The sequence below is a fragment of the Myotis nattereri genome (assembly GCF_964212035.1).
Source record: "Myotis nattereri genome assembly, chromosome: 2".
Taxonomy (NCBI): Eukaryota; Metazoa; Chordata; class Mammalia; order Chiroptera; family Vespertilionidae; genus Myotis; species Myotis nattereri.
The window spans coordinates 146,760,650-146,778,828 of NC_138076.1; positions in this window are offsets into that span (position 1 = coordinate 146,760,650).

Below are 18,179 nucleotides of genomic sequence, written 5' to 3' on the forward strand. Positions count from 1 at the left end.
CCCTCTCTCCCTCTCCCTTTCTCTCATGGGAGGTGGGCAGGGGGTTGGGGTTATGAGATCAACCAAAGACCTTGTATGCATATAAGCATAACCAATGAACACAGACGATAGGGAGATGAAGGCCTGGGCTGGGGGGTGGGGATGGGCTGGGAAAGTTCAATGGGGAAAAGGGAGAACATATGTAATACTTTCAACAATAAAGATTTAATTTAAAAAAATTGAATAAACATAAAAATAGACTTATAGATACAGAGAATAAATTGATTTGTCCAGAGGGAAGGGGGGAAGGAGAATGGGTAAAAAGATGAAGAGGATTAAGAGATACAAACTTCCAGTTAGAAAATTAATAAGTCACAGAGATATAATGTCTGGCATCAGGAATATAGTCAATCATATCATAGTAATATTGGAGAGTGATGGATGGTTACTACACTTACCATGGTGATCACTTTGTAAGGTACATAAATGTACTGTGTTGTACATCTGAAACTAATATATGTCAACTACCTATATATATAAAAGGCTAAGTGACCATACGTCCGTCCATCTGACTGACCAACTGGCTGGTACATATGACACTCACTGGCAATACTATCTAATAAAAGAGAAACATGTTAATTGGCGTACGACCGCTACCCTTCCCATTGGCTAATCAGGGAGATATGCAAATTAACTGCCAGCCAAGATGGCGGCCGGCAGACAGGCAGCTGGAAGCGAACATGAGGCTTGCTTGCTTCAGTGACGGAGGACTCCAATGTTCCCCGCCTGCCTTGCCGGCCTCTGAGCTTGCAGTTTGAAACATTGTAACAAATATAGAAGCTAAACAAAACCCCAGAAACCTGCTTTCAGCTGGCCGGGATCTCAGAGCTGGAGTTATACATTGTTTCGATTATAGAACCCAAACAAACCAGATACCTGCTTTCAGCAGCAGAGGCCTCAGAGCTGGAGCCAGAGCTAAAGCGGGCCCAGAATAAAAAAAAAAAAGAAAAAAAGGAGCAGTTGGGAGCTTCAGTCACCCACCTGCCTGAAAACAGCCCTCAGCCCCTCACCCAGACTGGCCAGGCACCCCAGTGGGGACCCCCACCCTGAAGGGTGTGTGACCAGCTGCAAACAGCTATCATCCCCTCACCCAGACTGGCCAGGCACCCCAGTGGGGACCCCCACCCTGATCCAGGACACCCTTCAGGGCAAACCAGCCAGCCCCACCCATGCACCAGGCCTCTATCCTATATAGTAAAAGGGTAATATGCCTCCCAGCACCAGGATCAGTAGAGCTGAGAGGCCTCCTGGCACCGGGATCAGCGTAACAGGGGGCAGTGCCCAAACCCCCTGATCGCCCTACGGCTCTGTGTGTGACAGGGGGTGGGGCTACAACCTCCCTATCCACCCTGCTCTGTTCGTGACAGGGGAAGGCGCCCCAACCTCCTGATCAGCCCTGCTCTGTGCCTGATACGGGGGAGCTCCCCAACCCCCTGATTGCCCTGTGGCTCTGTGTGTGACAGGGTGCGGTGCCCCAACCCGCCCCCCCCCCCATGGGCCCTGCTCTGTGTGTGACAGGGGAGAGCCATAACCTCCCCATCGGCCCTGCCCTGAGTGTGACAGGGTGCAGTGCCCCAACCCTCTGATCGGCCCTGCTCTGTGGGTGATAGAGGGCGGCGCCCAACCCCCTAATCTGCCCAGCTCTGTGTGTGACAGGGGGCAGTGCCCCAACTCCCCTATCGGCCCTACTCTCTGAGTGACAGGGGGGATCTCCTCAACCCCCTGATGGGCCCTGCTCTGTGTGTGACAGGGTGCAGCGCCCTAACCCCCCCCCGCCCCCACCCCCACGGGCCCTGCTCTGTGTGTGACAGGGTAGAGCCATAACCTCCCCATCAGCTCTGCCCTGACTGTGAGAGTGGCAGCGCCCCAACCCCCTGATCCGCCCTGCTCTGTGCATGACAGGGGGGAGCTCCCCAACCCCCTGATGGGCCTTGCTCTGTGCATGACAGGGTACAGAGCCCCAACTCCCTTGATGGGCCCTGCTCTGTGTGTGACAGGGTACGGAGCCCCAACCCCCCTGATTGGCCCTGCTCTGTGTGTGACAGGGGGTGCACTGCAACCTCTCCATCGGCCCTGCCTTGAGTGTGACAGGGGGCAGTGCCCCAACCCCCCAATCAGCCCTACCCTGAGCGTGACTGAGGGTGGCATCGCAACCTCCCGATCCGCCCTGCTTTGTGCATAACAGGGGGTGGCGCCCCAACTCCCCAATTGGCCCTGCTCTGAGCCCAACCAGGGGCTGCACCTAGGGATTGGGCCTGCCCTCTGCCACCCGGGAGCGGGCCTAAGCCAGCAGGTCGTTATCTCCCGAGGGGTCCCAGACTGCGAGAGGGCACAGGCCGAGCTGAGGGACCCCCCCTCCCCCGTCCCCGAGTGCACAAATTTTTGTGCACCGGGCCTCTAGTCTATATATATAAAAGGCTAATATGCTAAGTGTCCCTCTGACCATCTGAATGGTCTGTATGACACGCACTGACCACCAGGGGGCAGATGCTCAACACAGGAGCTGCCATGATGCACACTGACCATTTACAAAGAAACAACACCACAGACGACAAAGCAACATGCAGCTTCCCCCAAGTGGGACACAGGCCCCGCCACCACCCTAGAGCAGCAGCCCACCAAGTAGCAGCCAATGCTGCCAAGACCCCATGGCGCAAAATGCAGCCCACATCCTGGCCCAGCCCAGAAACTGTCCCTGTGAGCACCAGGTAATGATGTCACATAGCAACACCTGGCTTCCTCTCCCTAGTGACTAGCCTCCTTCCAGTTTCTTCAGCCCAGGAACACGACTTGCTTTATAGTCAGGTGGAAACATTTTACACTTTAACCAAATGTCTGTGAAGCATTTTCACGTGCCTCATCTCATTTGATCCTCACAGAAGTCCTGGAATAGGTAGATAGGAGATTCAGTAGAATCCTATTTTCTTTTCATTAGCTGGAAAACGGAGATTTAGAAAGCTTAGAAACTTGACCCGACTGAAAAGAAGTAAGAAATGGTGGACCTTGAAAATGACTTCAGGTTTTCTCACTGCACAGAATATAGTCAAACACTGCTGCAATTAAATATTTTACCCTTTGTTCTCCCTGTGTGATCTACAATAATAATCTGCTTCGTGTTGATATTTACTGCTATATTGCTGACAATTACCTGAAAGAGAAGTTGGAGTGCTTCACTGGGCTGGAAAAAGTTTAGCTAAATCAGAAAGCAGGTCTAATTAAGCAAGCTTATTCTATATATATATATATATATATATATACATATATATATATATATATATATATATATATATATATATATGAAGGCTAAGTTGACTGGCGCATGTGCTATACATATAAAGCTCTTGCTGGCACCAATCGCATGCCTGTATTTCGATTTGTCATTGCCAATAGTGAATTTGGTTGACACTTCTATTATAGAGGAAGGGAAAATAGCAATATTAAAATATTTGTTCTAATTAATTTCCTTTTAATGTGCATGAATCCATGCACCGGGCCACTAGTTTAAAAATAAATGTTGACTCACATATGTGTAGTACATATAAAGCTCTTGCTGGTGCCAATCACACACAACGCCAGAATGTATCTGAACACCAACTATTGGCACAATGTACCTCTGAAGTTGAAAGAAAGTGGCGGCATTGATAGAATATGTCTAAAGACCAACTATTGGCACAACGTACCTCTGAAGCTGAAAGAAAGTGATGTCGTCTACAGAATGTTTTCAGAAAAACATACTGAGAAATCTTAATAGTAAATGGCGTCTTTGTAATGGTACTAGATTTATTATCAAAAGATTGCAACATAGCATAATCGAGGCTGAAATATTAAAGGATCTGCAGAGGAGAGGTTGTTTTGATTCCAATAATTGATTTGTCCCTATCCGACACTGGCCTCCCATTTAAATTAATTTGAAGACAGTTTCCCGTGATGCCAGCATTTGCGATAACTATTAATGAATCACAAGGACAAACTCTAGACAGAGTAGGAATATTCCTACCTGAACCCATTTTCAGACATGGTCAGTTATATGTTGCTTTCTCTCGAGTTCAAAGAGTGTATGACGTTAAAGTTAAAGTTGTAAATACTTCATCACAAGGGAAATTAGTCAAGCACTCTGAAAGTGTTTTTACTCTTAATGTGTACAGGGAGATATTAGGATAAGTTTAATCAATTTATCAATCATTGTTTTTATCAATTTTTTTATATCATGTTTTTGTTGTTTTTATATCATGTCTTTGTTGTTTTTATATCATGTTGTTATTGTTTATTTATTAATTAATTTATATATTATTCTCATATACATTTTACTAATTTTCTTTCATCTCTGACACTTCTATTATAAAGGGAAAATAGAGATATTAAAATATTTTGTATTATATATACTATTTTGACATGTAATTTTTTGCAGTAATGTAATTACCACATGAATCTTTCTTCTAATTAATTTCCTTTCAATGTGCATGAATCTGTGCACTGGGCCACTAGTACTTTTATAAAAGAAATCATGGTGACTGTAGAATGAGTATTCTCAGTATCCTTTTGCTCTTCTTCCAACAGTAGCCTCCTATTTTTACTCTTAACCTCCTCTCCCATTCTTAACTAGCCCATGCATATTGGATGGAACTAAGACTCCATGGGGAACATACCCCAGAACTAAACCAAAAACCGGATTTCCTTCCCTTGGTCTCAGAGATGGCTTCACTGTGGGCAGCAGGCTAAGTCTCGGGAGCTACCAGAAATGATGCTCTCTGCTTCTGATGGACTTGAGCCTGAAAGGATGCTAGAGCCACTTTTGCCACCATGCAGGAAAAGCCTGTGTGAGAATGGAGGCAGCACAAAGGAAGCAGGGCTCGGGAGCAAGGAGACAAATGAGATCCTGATGACCTGATATTGCTTACATCACTTAAATGAGGTTTTCTGTAATTTTCCATCAAAAGTTTAATCATGTGACTTGCTTATGTAGGTCTAAATTTGTTTAAAGGAAATTCCAGAAGAGCTATACAATAATATTTTGAACCATGACAGTATAATTGAAATAAAACCTCCCAAAGTGATTACAATAGGAAAAAAATTCAGATACATAGATTGCTACATACTTGATATAATGGCAGTCTCTGTTTAATTCTAACTCAACTTTAGCTGTTCTAGGCTCAGACATTCTTCTTGCTGCAAGCTAGGTTATATGCCCATCCTTGTAACAACGTGATCGGACAGTGTTACCAGAAGAGAGGGATAAAATGGGAGCCAGGCAGGTAAAAGCAGCAGGCATTCACTGTTGTTACCTTAGAACAAGTGTGAGTATTATAGGAAAGCATGTTAATTTTTCAACATTTATCAGATTTTAAATTTTTTAAGAGGGGTTTTTGCCTCATATCAAAGATGTTAACCTAGAATGCACAGATTATTATAGGACTCAGGGTGTGCATAAAGCCCCTAACAATAAACACAAAATTTGTGTGCAGGACATATGGAAAGTTGGGGGAAGGGAATCTATAGTTTTTATTGGGTCCTCAGAGGGGTCCATAATGCAAAATAGGGTGAGAAATCACTGCCTTATAAACTGTAAGGTGGTTTTGATGCCTAATGAACAAGTTCCAAGGGAAATATACCCAGCTTTTGAAATGACTCAAGGTAGAACATATACAATACACCAGTAAGTTAAAAATGGTTGTCTCTGGTGATGGGATAAAGGATAATTTTTCTTCTTTGTGCCTTGTCTGAATGTGATGAACATGAATTATGTCAGTTGTACAAAAGGTTAATTTAAGGAAAAAAATATTTAACTATATCCCTTAGTCAACCATAAAACTCCCAGGTTCAACATAGCAATTAAGCCATTTCAATATTTAAATCAATGGGCAGTAGAAGAAGGAAGCATCAAAATTCAAAAGGCATAAAAACTCACCCAAAGTAATCGAAAAATCTCAGATTCTCTGAACTAAATTTTGCAATTTTCTCTTAAACTCACTAATTGTGCAAACATTCAAGATATAAAAAAGAAAAGTAAGGAAAATGTGACTAATCACTCTTAAGTCAATCCTGCTATCAAATTCTATTCTCATTCAAATGCTCCCCCAAGAGCTTTAAACCCTCAGTGGCGAACAGTGTCCTCCAATAAAGTGCACCACTGCGCTCAGTGCCAAAAGATTAATAAAACTTAACCAAGGTAATTGCTTAAAAGTAGTCTCCATTGGGTGAGTCAGAATAGGAAAAGACTCATTCCTGATGGTAATCATTATCCCTGGGTAAATTATTTCCTAACTATGCTCTCCCCAAGGTGCCTTCTTCCAGAGAGCTCTTAGAGAGAAACCAATAGTCTACTAGGGTTGTTGTTTTTTTATGTTTTTATTGATTTCAGAGAGAGGAGGGAAGAGGGAGAGAGAGATAGAAACATCCTTGAGACAGAAACATCAATCAGTTGCCTCCTACATGCCCCCTATTGGGTATCAAGCCTGCAACCCAGGCATGTGCCCTGACTGGAATCAAACCAGTGACCTCCTGGTGCATGGGCCGATGCTCAACCACTGAACCACACCAGCGAAGCTGCTAGGGTTTATTTTAAAGTCATAATCCACTTTCTAGCCTATGTCAACCTAACAGTCTTCCTCTCCATCCTCTTTCCTTTTTTCAAACCTTTCTAGAACCTATTCTTCATTTATCTCCTTCAACTAAAACATAGCAACAATAACAGGTGACATTAATGGAGTACCTAGTATAATTTCCATCATATAGAAAGAGCTTTATAGCCATCCATTCACTTATTCAGTGTTTTATTCATTCAGTAAATATTTATTGAGTCCCCACCACTTGCCAAATTCCATACTAGGTTCTTAATATACATTAATAATAAAAGCAGATAAAGGAACTGCTCATATAGAGTTTTATTGCACAGGGATATGGGTAATAGAAAATAAGCATAATAAGTAAATTATATAGTATGTAAGGAAGTGGCAATAAAACGCAAAGTGGGGGTAGGAGGCTGGGAGTGCCATAGGGGAGCTGGTACATGGTACACCGCTAAGTGGGATAGGCGGCACAGGCTTCGTTGAGAAGGTAATATTTGAGCAAAGATTTGAAGTCAAGGAAATTAGCCAGGAAAACACCTGAAGGAAGAGCATTCTGGGAAGAGAAAACTGTCAGCAACAAAGGCTAGGAGTGCGAGTGCAAATGACCTGTTCAAGGAACAGACTGTGGCAGGGTGGGAAGGAGGAGAGCAGTGGGTGATGAGGCCAAAGAGGTGAAGGAGTACAGTCACATCCAGCTTTGCAGGCCTTTGTAAGGACATTCACTTTCTGAGAGAAATGGAATCCACTGGACAGTGCTAGAGGAGTGATATGGCCTGACTTACATTTTCAAAGATCTCTCTAGCAAGCTCACACTACATGGGGAAAAGACAGGAGAGGGCAATGCTAGAAAAAGGACAGGAGATGAGCTCAGATCAGAATGGTGGCAGCCGAAGTTGTGAGAAGTGGCTGGATTCAGGATATTTCTGTAGGCAGAGACATGTGAATGTGGAGTCGAAGAGAGAGAACAAGGATGACTTCAAACATTTGGGCCTTGGCAACTGAATAGAGTTGCCATCAGTGAGGTGAAGAAGGCTGTGGGTACAGCAGGTTTGAGGGATAGTTGAAGATTTCCATTTCAAACATGTTGAGTTAAAGATGTACATTGGCCATCCAAAGGGATATGTCTAACAAGCAGGTAAATATATTGGTTTGAAGTTTGGGGAAAAGTTCTATATTAGATATAAAAATGTAGGAGTCATCAGTGTATGAATGGTATTTAAAACCCTAAGGCTGGCAGATGGGAGGGAAGGAGAAGGGAGAATAGGAGAAGAGGTAAAATAAAGCAACCCCAGAATCACTTTCAGCTGGTGCAGTGCTCACACAATGAAAGGCAGATGGAAACTGAAATCAACTGACAGAACCAAAGATTGCTATTTCCTAACCACAATCACTCACAGCATGTGCTTAGCAAGTACAATGGCAGGTAGACTTGCCCAAATTTTGTATGCTGCCATCTCATTGAACCGAAAGACATTAACTGTAAGACATGTAATTTTATTTACCATTAAAAAATTTTAAATGCAGCCAGTTAAATTATATCATACCATCCACTATAAGAAAAACCCCAAATTTAGAGGTGTTAGTTTATCTTAGAATCAGTAAGTATAGTATTAACATTTTTAAACCAAACTGTAAAATCCTGAAGAGCAAAGAATTCATGTGTGAACCCTACAGAGCTTTGCTTATAGTAGACAATGATCTTTTGTTCCGTCTAATCAAATATATGTAAAAGACAGTTAAAACCTTCCCAACGGGTTAGGGGCCCTCTCATAATCTATGAAGTCATGATGAATCAGCATCTTACAAGGTCACTCCAATAAAATGGGTTTAGAGAAAATTTCAATAAAACACATAAGCAGATTCCTCTTAGAATTATAAAACCAAGAAGCATAAAGCATCTTGATCCCCAATACCCATTTGCATAACAGTATGGAAGAGTGGCAACAGGTTTCCTGGGAGTCATATGTAGAACCAAGAAGGTAAGCAATCAACCAAATATGTCCTGTTTGTTATTATATATAAACTGCTGGAGCTGGGGACATTTCTGCTGCTCTCCTTGTACTTCTCTGCCCACAGGGATAACACCTGTCCATACTTCCACCTCTGTCCACTCCTTTGATAGCTAAATCCCACATCTCCACAACATTCCCCAAAGCCCACTAAAGGAATGAAATGCTACCGGAGATGACTCAGACCCTAAATCCAGTTCACAAGTGGACAGGATCATGACAGTGAAATTAGAGACATTAAGTCTCAGTTCATAACCAGGTGAGTCAGATTGGGTCTGCCCTGCTGGTCAACCATCAGGTGAGAGGGAATTGGGAATATGCTCTTAGGTAAAGCTACCCTTATGCTTTGGCATTGATATATTTGTTCTCACCATCTGGGTTCATGTCCATTTAATCTTGGTCCTCAGCCCACTTCCTTTCCACTCAGACTTATTTTCCATGCCAGGGAAGACTGGGAACAATTCCCTGGGCTTAGAACATGGGAACATTTTATAACATGGAACAGCCTTGAGCTTCCCACAGGGAAAATAAGTGAGGAACAAGCCTCATGCATCTAAGCCGCTTAGTGATCTCAAAAGAAACTTCATTCAAAGATGATAGATGACAGATACATAGATAGATACATAGAAAGATAGATAGATAGATAGATAGATACATACATACATACATACATACATACATAGATACATAGATAGATACATAGATACATACATACATACATAGATACATACATACATACACACATACATACATACATACATACATAGATAGGTAGATACATAGATAGATGGATAGATACATACATACATACATACATACATACATACATAGATGATAGATACATAGATACATAGATAGATAGATAGATGATAGATAGATAGATAGATAGATAGATACATAGATAGATAGATGATAGATGTGAATTTGTGGTAAAACATGGAATAAGATTAAAAAACAAGGAAAGATTAGAGAATTATTCAGATAGTATCCTCATTTACAGTGAGTAAAATTTATTTCAAACATTGTTCTAAGTCCTAGATTTTCTTGGCAATGTTGCTATATATCAGTAACGCTGTATCATCTGCTGATATAAAATTAAAATAGAGCATGTTACATGGCATGTTATAGCCATACACAGAACTTCCTTTCCCCTAGGATATTGGACTTCTAGAGATAGAGAGGGCATTAGTGATCATTAAATCCACTCCAAGAGCTTAAAAGATGAGGAAACTAAGATCAAAGGGTTGCCTATGACTCGCCTAATGCATTTAGCCACTAGTTAAGAGCTGATGCATTAGGCAAATATGCTTTTACTAAAAAGCCCCAGCCACCGAGCTTGGTCACAGTTAAGAAATAGAATGAGAAAGAAAAATTGTATTCTTTTGTTATCTATCTGAGGGGAGGGTGGATTGGGGGAGAATTGGAGGGAAAGCATAGAATACAGACAAATGGAATGTTAGCAGGGACACTTGAAATACTGCCCAAAAAACGGAGGCCCACATAGTTATTGTTTAATAAAACCAGCCTGATGTTTCAATATAAAAGCAAGAATGGCTGAAAAGTGAGCAGGCATCTCATTAAAATCCACTCTGAAATTCCACTTTTCAGGACTCATCAGAATATCAAAGGAAACAGCATATGTTTTTCATTTATAAACTATCAGATATTCTTTTGCAGTCATCCTTGATTTATTCTGGAAGCCCCTAAGTATTCTAAGTGCCAACTTTATTGGATATGTATCCATATTCTGCATCTTTACATGCATACATTCAGATATCTAAATATACAAATGATTACTGAAATTTTGTGTTTTAAAAACTGAATAGTACATGATGTGAATTTTAGTGCTTTTTTTTTTAAGGCTGCTATGTTTTTATGGACATCTACACAAATAAAATGGGCTTATCTTTCTAGAGGGGAAAAAGAGTTTAATCCCTCAGGTACATTCTTCTTAACAGAATCAACTTAATTTCATTTGACATTGTCCTTTCCAGTACTGCAAATTCAATGAATGCAGCAGGTCCTGATCTTGGTTTTTAACAGATGGCCTCAACAATATGACAGTAATAGCATCTGACATGTGTTGTTTCAGTGATCCCTCTCACTCTCAGAAAAGTATGGAAGCATTAGATCCCGTGTGCTCCTTCAGATTGTTATTTCTGGCACGCTCTTCTTGGCATATGTTATGATGAACCATTCATAACAAATTAAATTTTCATTAAGGTTAAAAAAAAAATCTTTAGAATCCATAAGCCTACAATTTGTCTCAGTTCCCAAGGTAACATATTCTGTGCAACGGGGCCATTTCTATACATAATCAAGTGCGGGGCTGTTTAGATTTATTTTTTAAGTAGATGTTCTGCTACAGGGGAGGTGGGGATGTCGGGTGGGAAACACCTGGAATCTCACGAATGGAAAAGGAAGGATGTGTCTGAAAGATTCGTGGCCTTGCTCGCTAAGCATTTTGCAGGGACACAAAAATCATAAGAGCCCAGGAAACACATCAAAAGAGGCTAAACTACATGGTACCGCTTGAATGACACCACATGGGCTGGATGCAAAGATGGCTGGAGCAGGCAGGATTCCTGTACCTTTAGGTAGAGCTGATGGTAGCCGTAATTAACAGCTTCCTCTCACTGTGCAATGGAATTTTCCTGAAGAACTCAGTGGTTCGACCCACTGGTGGGTTTAGTAAAATGGGATTTCAGGCAGCGCAGTGCTTTCAACTCAAAGTAGCTAAATCTAGTTAAAGCAGAAACATCAATGATTTTCAGGGAGTGTGCATCAGAGAAATGTCTGGGCATCATAAACCACGGCTGATTGCTTCTTTCAGAAGCAAGCTACAGCTAAATGGGGAGCAGAGGAGGTGAGAAAGCTAGCCTAGGCCTCTCTCTTTCTGAGCTGACACTTAAATCCCATATATTTTCTTCCTATAATAATGTATTCAAGCCTTCTTAGTAACTGGTAGGCTAGTTTATTTTCTATGTACACTAGAAATATTTCCTACCATTTGGGAAAGAATATAAATTTAATTCTTTTATCTTGCTTCACCTTTGGTGATATCTCCAAAACTGCATAAGAAAGGCCCTCTTCCTATAAGAGCTTTTGGCTGTAATGCATTTCATTAGACTCTTTTCAATATTTTCCTCCTACTGAAAGTTGAGCTCAACTATTCATAAGGCAATATACAAATGTGTACACAGAAGTGCAAAATAGTGTAGAATAGACAAGCAGGTTTACTATTGACTATCTTATTATAATAAGTATAATAAGTATACATATCCTATATAATAAAAGGGTAATATGCAAATCGACCGAACAGTGGAACGACCAGTCACTATGACATGCACTGACCACCAGGGGGCAAACACTCAACGCAGGAGCTGCCCCCTGGTGGTCAGTGCACTCCCACAGGGGGAGCGCTGCTCAGCCAGAAGCCCTGAGCCCAGCTCATGGCTGGCAAGCGCAGCAGCAGTGGCGGGAGCCTCTCCCGCTTCAATGGCAGCGCTAAGGATGTCCCACTGCCAGCTTAGCCATCAGTCAGACATCCCCCGAGGGCTCCTGGACTTGAGAGGCGCAGGCTGGGTTGAGGGACGCCCCCTCCCCCGAGTACATGAATGCCGTGCACCGGGCCTCTAGTAATAAGTATATGTATAAAAATATTACCTTATTTTTGTGAAATACACACTTTATACTTACCCAAGTAGGTTCAGGTAGAGACCTATGGAGAAAGAAAAAATGAAAAATAAATGAATAAACAGATGACTACAATGAGAAATAGGAGCTTAGCAAGGTTTTTCTCTGCTTGACTACTTATTAAAAAGAAGAAAGCCTGGACAGTGTTGCTCAGTGGTTGAGCACCAACCTATAAACCAGGAGGTCATGGTTCAATTCCTGGTCAGGGCACATGCCCCAGTTGCAGGATCGATCCCCGGTGGGAGGTGTGATTCTCTCTGATAGTTGATTTTTTTCTATCTCTCCCTCTCCCTTCCTCTCTGAAATCAATAAAAAAAAATTTCTTTTTAAAAAGAAGAGAAGTGGAACTAAAATAGCCTGTAAAGGTGGCAGGAACAAGCCGATCCCTCACACAGAGCAGCTGCACAGTATTTCAGTCAAAGGGAAGTCCTAAGAAATGTATGTGCATGAGAGTCAGTACTTCTTAGATGCTATCAAAGGACCCACAGAAGTGAGGGTTTGGGAAAGAGGAGCTGAGAGCATACGAGGGAATCAAAGTAAGTGCACACTTAAGAAGCATCTGTGATGGAAAGAGCAGCCGTCCCTGGAACTAGCAGGCCAAGCAGGGCTGGAACAGGGCTATGTTAGGAGAAAGTCCCAGAGACCCTCTGTAACTCGCTAGTCCTCAGTCGTTTAAAACCCTTGGAAGAGGTCAAGTGTCTTTGGACAAGGTCCAAAATGAACTCGCCTTTTGTCACAGTCAGATCTAAAGTAGATGCTTCTGTAGCAAATGATCACTGTGTTCACTTGAACACTTACATGTAAAAAATGATATGGCATTCCCTTCTCATGAGATTAATGTTGTATGAGTTCTTTTCACTGACAGAGCACATCAACCATTAGTTTAAGAAGAAGAATTCTTTTTGAAGTAGTCTGGATAAGAACCTCTGATTGGCCTTCTGAGGTGTTAAAGCCTTAGTAAAATGAAATTGAGATAAAATAGGTTCCTTTTCCAAAAGAACCAACTTTATACTAGATGCAAAGAAAATCTCAATTAATTTGGAATAGCAGAATTTGGACAGGCTTATTTTTCTAACCACAATGCAATAAAAAAAAATCAATAACCAAGCCAGAGAGATTCAGATATTTTAAAATATTCTCTTAAACAAATTTGGATCAGAAAGAAAACTTAAAAATATGATAGACTATTGAAAGGAAACTACCAAAAAAATAAAATAGACAACCTTGATAGGGTCAAACAAATGCTATCAATTTTTAAAGAAATAATAAGAGAACTAAGCATTCCATGTAAGAAATTAAAAAAGAACTTTTTCAAAATTAAGTTCTAGTTCTACCTGGAACTTAATTCTTTCCCCTTGTCACCATCTACCCAATTGCTTCAGCCCCATATCTATGTGACATCTTAGATTTTGCCCTTTCCAAATTCCTCTTCCATTGACACTTCGCATGCCAAGGCCCAGCACCTTTCCCTCGGGCCACAGCCACAAACTTCTTCCATTCTGGCACACCCAGAGGCCAATCTCCACCATCACAAGGGTTTTGGAAATGCAAATTAGATTATGTTACTGTTACTAAAACTATTCAATGATGTCCCATTGCATGCATATTAAAATCCACATTTCAGTCCTAGACTAGGACCTGTGAATAGAATTTGACCCACAAACGTATTTTGTTTGCCCCAAAGAGTGTTTCCAAAAAATTTTAATTCATACCAGTATTTGAAAAGGAGGATATTGCCATTGACAAAATTTCTGAATTTCCTTGAAAATTTGAAATATGTCTAAACTGGACCCATGTTTCCACGTGGTGAATAACTGCAGCTTATGTTCAGAGCCTACTCTGTGCAACAATAGTTCTTTGTCATCAAGCGTGCACGGGCACAGTCCCTTTTCCATGTCATGGACATGTTTCTATGAGTGTCTTTCACCACATGAGAAGATGAAATCTGGACAGAAAACCCTGTGTTTCCTAACCCTGGTATTTTGTTTATTTATGACACCCTTTTCAAAACTGAACTGAGATAGAATGTCCACCTGTTTTTCAGTAACATACCATCCAGACTTTTCCAAAATGCAGATGTTTACGAAAACATCCATGAGTTTCACTTCTCATCTCAGTCAATAAATGCCTAAAGGGGAGGAAATAAAAGAGAAGGAAGAAGGGAAGGAGGGAAAAAAGGAAGGAAGAAAGGAAAGAAAGGAGGGAGGGAGGGGAGGAAGGAAGGAGGGAAGGAGAAAGGAGCATAGACAGAAAGGGGGAAGGGGAAAGGGGACAAAACATATAACAAGACAGAGAATAAGAAACCTCAGATGACGAATGCAAGACTGCTTAAAACAACAATGCAATAACACCCCTAGATATTATATACGTACCAGGTATTGATATGCATTCCTTTTTATTTCTACATGTAGGTGCTGGGGAGGAAATGGTTTTCCATCTACAGATTTCAACCTCCTGGAGGATGGGGACTGTATTGTCCCTGACTCACCTAATCCATTTGTAGCATCTTTCAGAATCTCCCTAGACACAGAGCAGAAAGAACTGATAATAACAATACATTGTCTTGAGATAGGATTCTTTGTAAAATAGTTGAAAGAATCTTACAACAAAAATTACATGTATTCTTATGTCTTCGTAAGGTAGGTAGATAAAAGCTTTTATCTGCAATTCAGACAGGATGGATAAAAGTGCTAGGTGACTTGTCCATGCTACATTTCTGGCTGAATTTCAGGGGACTCTCTGTAATTATTTCACTTCTCAGGTGGCTTTGGCAATGCCTCCTCCTCTCTCCCGGCAGAGTGCTTCCATTGTCTTCCCCACTCTAGCCGCAGCACTAATAGGCCTGTGATAGTAGGCTGTGAGGGTGTCATTAGCCTCTCCCCAGTCCATCAGCTCACCTCTCCTCCAAAAAGAGCTTCAGAACAGTTGACTAGAAGTTTCCTATTTGGTCTTTTTTTTCTTTTTTTCTTTTTTTTCTTTTTTTTTTTTTTTTTTACTTTGCATGCTCTGGTTTTCCTGATCTAAGGCTATACATAGGAGAATTCAACTGGAAACTGAAAATACAATTTGATCGGTTTAAGCATCCCTCAGTATACGAGGCCATTTCAGGTGCACATCAGATTTTCAATGACCCTCAAATACAGGAAACAAATAATTCCAGTGTAATTTATCAGTCAACCCATGTTTCAGCTCAAGTGAGATAGGAGAGGTATTGAAATTTTACCATCAATCCATGTAAATAAAATTACAGTCATTTCTGTCATATTGGAAATAAGATAAACCTAGAAGTCAAAAAAGCTGAATTTTAGAACCCAGCTCTGCCATAACGTACTATATGATGAAGTGGAAATAGCACGTCAGTGTTGCCTGACAGAAAGGAAGTGACTTAACCTCTCTGACCCAGTTGCAAAATAAAGATAATACTATTTAATTCACAGGATGGCTACAAGGATCAAATGGATTCACTTATAAAAAGCAATTAACAGGTGGTGCTTAATAATATTAGTCTCCTTCCCTATAAAGTGAAGGAGTTTAACTAGGTGAACTTGGAGAGCTCTTCTGATGCTAACATTTATGTCCTATTCTTTTTTCCTGGGTCCTAGAAGTTGTTTCCCAACCTGGGGCCCTCTCCTAGCTTCCAAGCTGCATAGGACAAATATTAGACTCACGCCTGTAAACTCAAAATATCTCCAGGTTCTGAGATTCTGTGACCAAAACTCCACATTGTACCCCATTTTCATGAACTGAGTTGCAACCTGATTTCCTGCCTTGTCCCCTATTTCTGCGGGATTTGAATTATTTTTCCTCCCCTTCCTCTCCTGATGTGGATGCCAGTTCTTGGGCCTATTGCCTGGCATGGTCAGTACTACCTGCTACACGTGCTCCCTGCACCAATGACCTGACCACTTGGACGCTCACTGCCTGCCTGCTGCCAGCTTGAGAACCCTAACCCACCAGCCAGGACATCTGCCTGCCCAACACTGCCAGGCCTCCCAGATACCAGCTCCCACCTGCCAACCTGCCTCACAGTGTTTGCTGCGTGAAAGCAGCCCTCTTCTCTCCTGCCCAGCTGAGCTAACCCACTTGTGGGTCCCGCACTATCAGCCAAAACCTGGACTTGACATGGACGTGGCCAGTGACACGAATGCAAGGATATAATATTGCTTTTCATTGCTGAAAAGAATGCATGTTCCTCACACATTTAACATGAATTGTCTTAATGTCTACATTGAGTCTATTTTGCAGGCTACTTTTTATCACCTAATTTGTTCTTTTCATTAATTTGCATTTTTATGGAGGTAAAACACCCTCAGATAAGTGCATAGCTCAGTGTATTATCACAAAGCAAACATACCCTTGTAACCAACAACCAGGTCAAGAAGTAAAACGCCAGCACCCCTGAAGACTCCCTTGTGCCCCCTTTCAATCACAACTCTTCACTCCTCTAACAAGACAACTACTATCCCAAACTTTAAACCCACAGTTGTTTTGCCTGTTTTTTAATTTTGTATAAGTAGAATAAGACATTATATATTCTCTTTAGTCTGCCTTCTTTGCTCAGCTTTATACGATTAATTCATGCTTATTTGTGTGGATATAATTCAGTCATTTTCATTATTATAAAGAAATTTCATGCTATGAATCTACTATAATTTATACATTCATTCTACTTGCGATGGTTATTTGGGTTTCTCATTGGTTTGGGTTATAACTAATAATACTGCTACAAATATCCTTAGACATGTTATTTATAACACATGTGCTTGTGTTTCTGTTGGAAAAATACTTATTTAGCATATTAGAATTTTATTATATAGGATTATGATATGTTTAGGTATGGATTTATTTTTTTTTATTTTTTTTATTTTATTTCTTCTTTTTTTTTATTAAATCTTTATTGTTCAGATTATTACATTTGTTCCTCTTTTTTCCCCCCATAACTCCACTCCTCCCAGTTCCCGCCCCACCCTCCGCCCTCACTCCCCACCCACTGTCCTCATCCATAGGTGCACGATTTTTGTCCAGTCTCTTCCCGCATCTCCCACACCCCTTTCCCCCCCAAGAATAGTCAGTCCATTCCCTTTCTATGTCCCTGATTCTATTATGATCACCAGATTATTTATTCACTTGATTCTTAGATTCACTTGTTGATAGATGCATATTTGTTGCTCATAATTTGTATCTTTACCTTTTTCTTCTTCTTCCTCTTCTTAAAGGATACCTTTCAGCATTTCATATAATACTGGTTTGGTGGTGATGAACTCCTTTAGCTTTTCCTTATCTGTGAAGCTCTTTATCTGACCTTCAATTCTGAATGATAGCTTTGCTGGATAAAGTCATCTTGGTTGTAGGTTCTTGGTATTCATCACTTTGAATATTTCTTGCCACTCCCTCCTGGCCTGCAAAGTTTCTGTTGAGAAATCAGCTGACAGTCGCATGGGTATTCCCTTGTAGGTAACTGAGTTTCTTTCTCTTGCTGCTTTTAAGATTCTCTCTTTGTCTTTTGCTCTTGGCATTTTAATTATGATGTGTCTTGGTGTGGTCCTCTTTGGATTCCTTTTGTTTGGGGTTCTCTGCGCTTCCTGGACCTGTAAGTCTATTTCTTTCACCAGGTGGGGGAAGTTTTCTGTCATTATTTCTTCAAATAGGTTTTCAATATCTTGCTCTCTCTCATCTTCTGGAACCCCTATAATTCTGATGTTGGTACGCTTGAAGCTGTCCCAGAGGCTCCTTACACTATCTTCGTATTTTTGGATTCTTTCTTCATTTTGCTTTTCTGGTTGTGTGTTTTTTGCTTCTTCGCATTTCAAATCTTTGACTTGATTCTTGCGCTCCTCTGGTCTGCTGTTGGGTGTCTGTATAATATTCT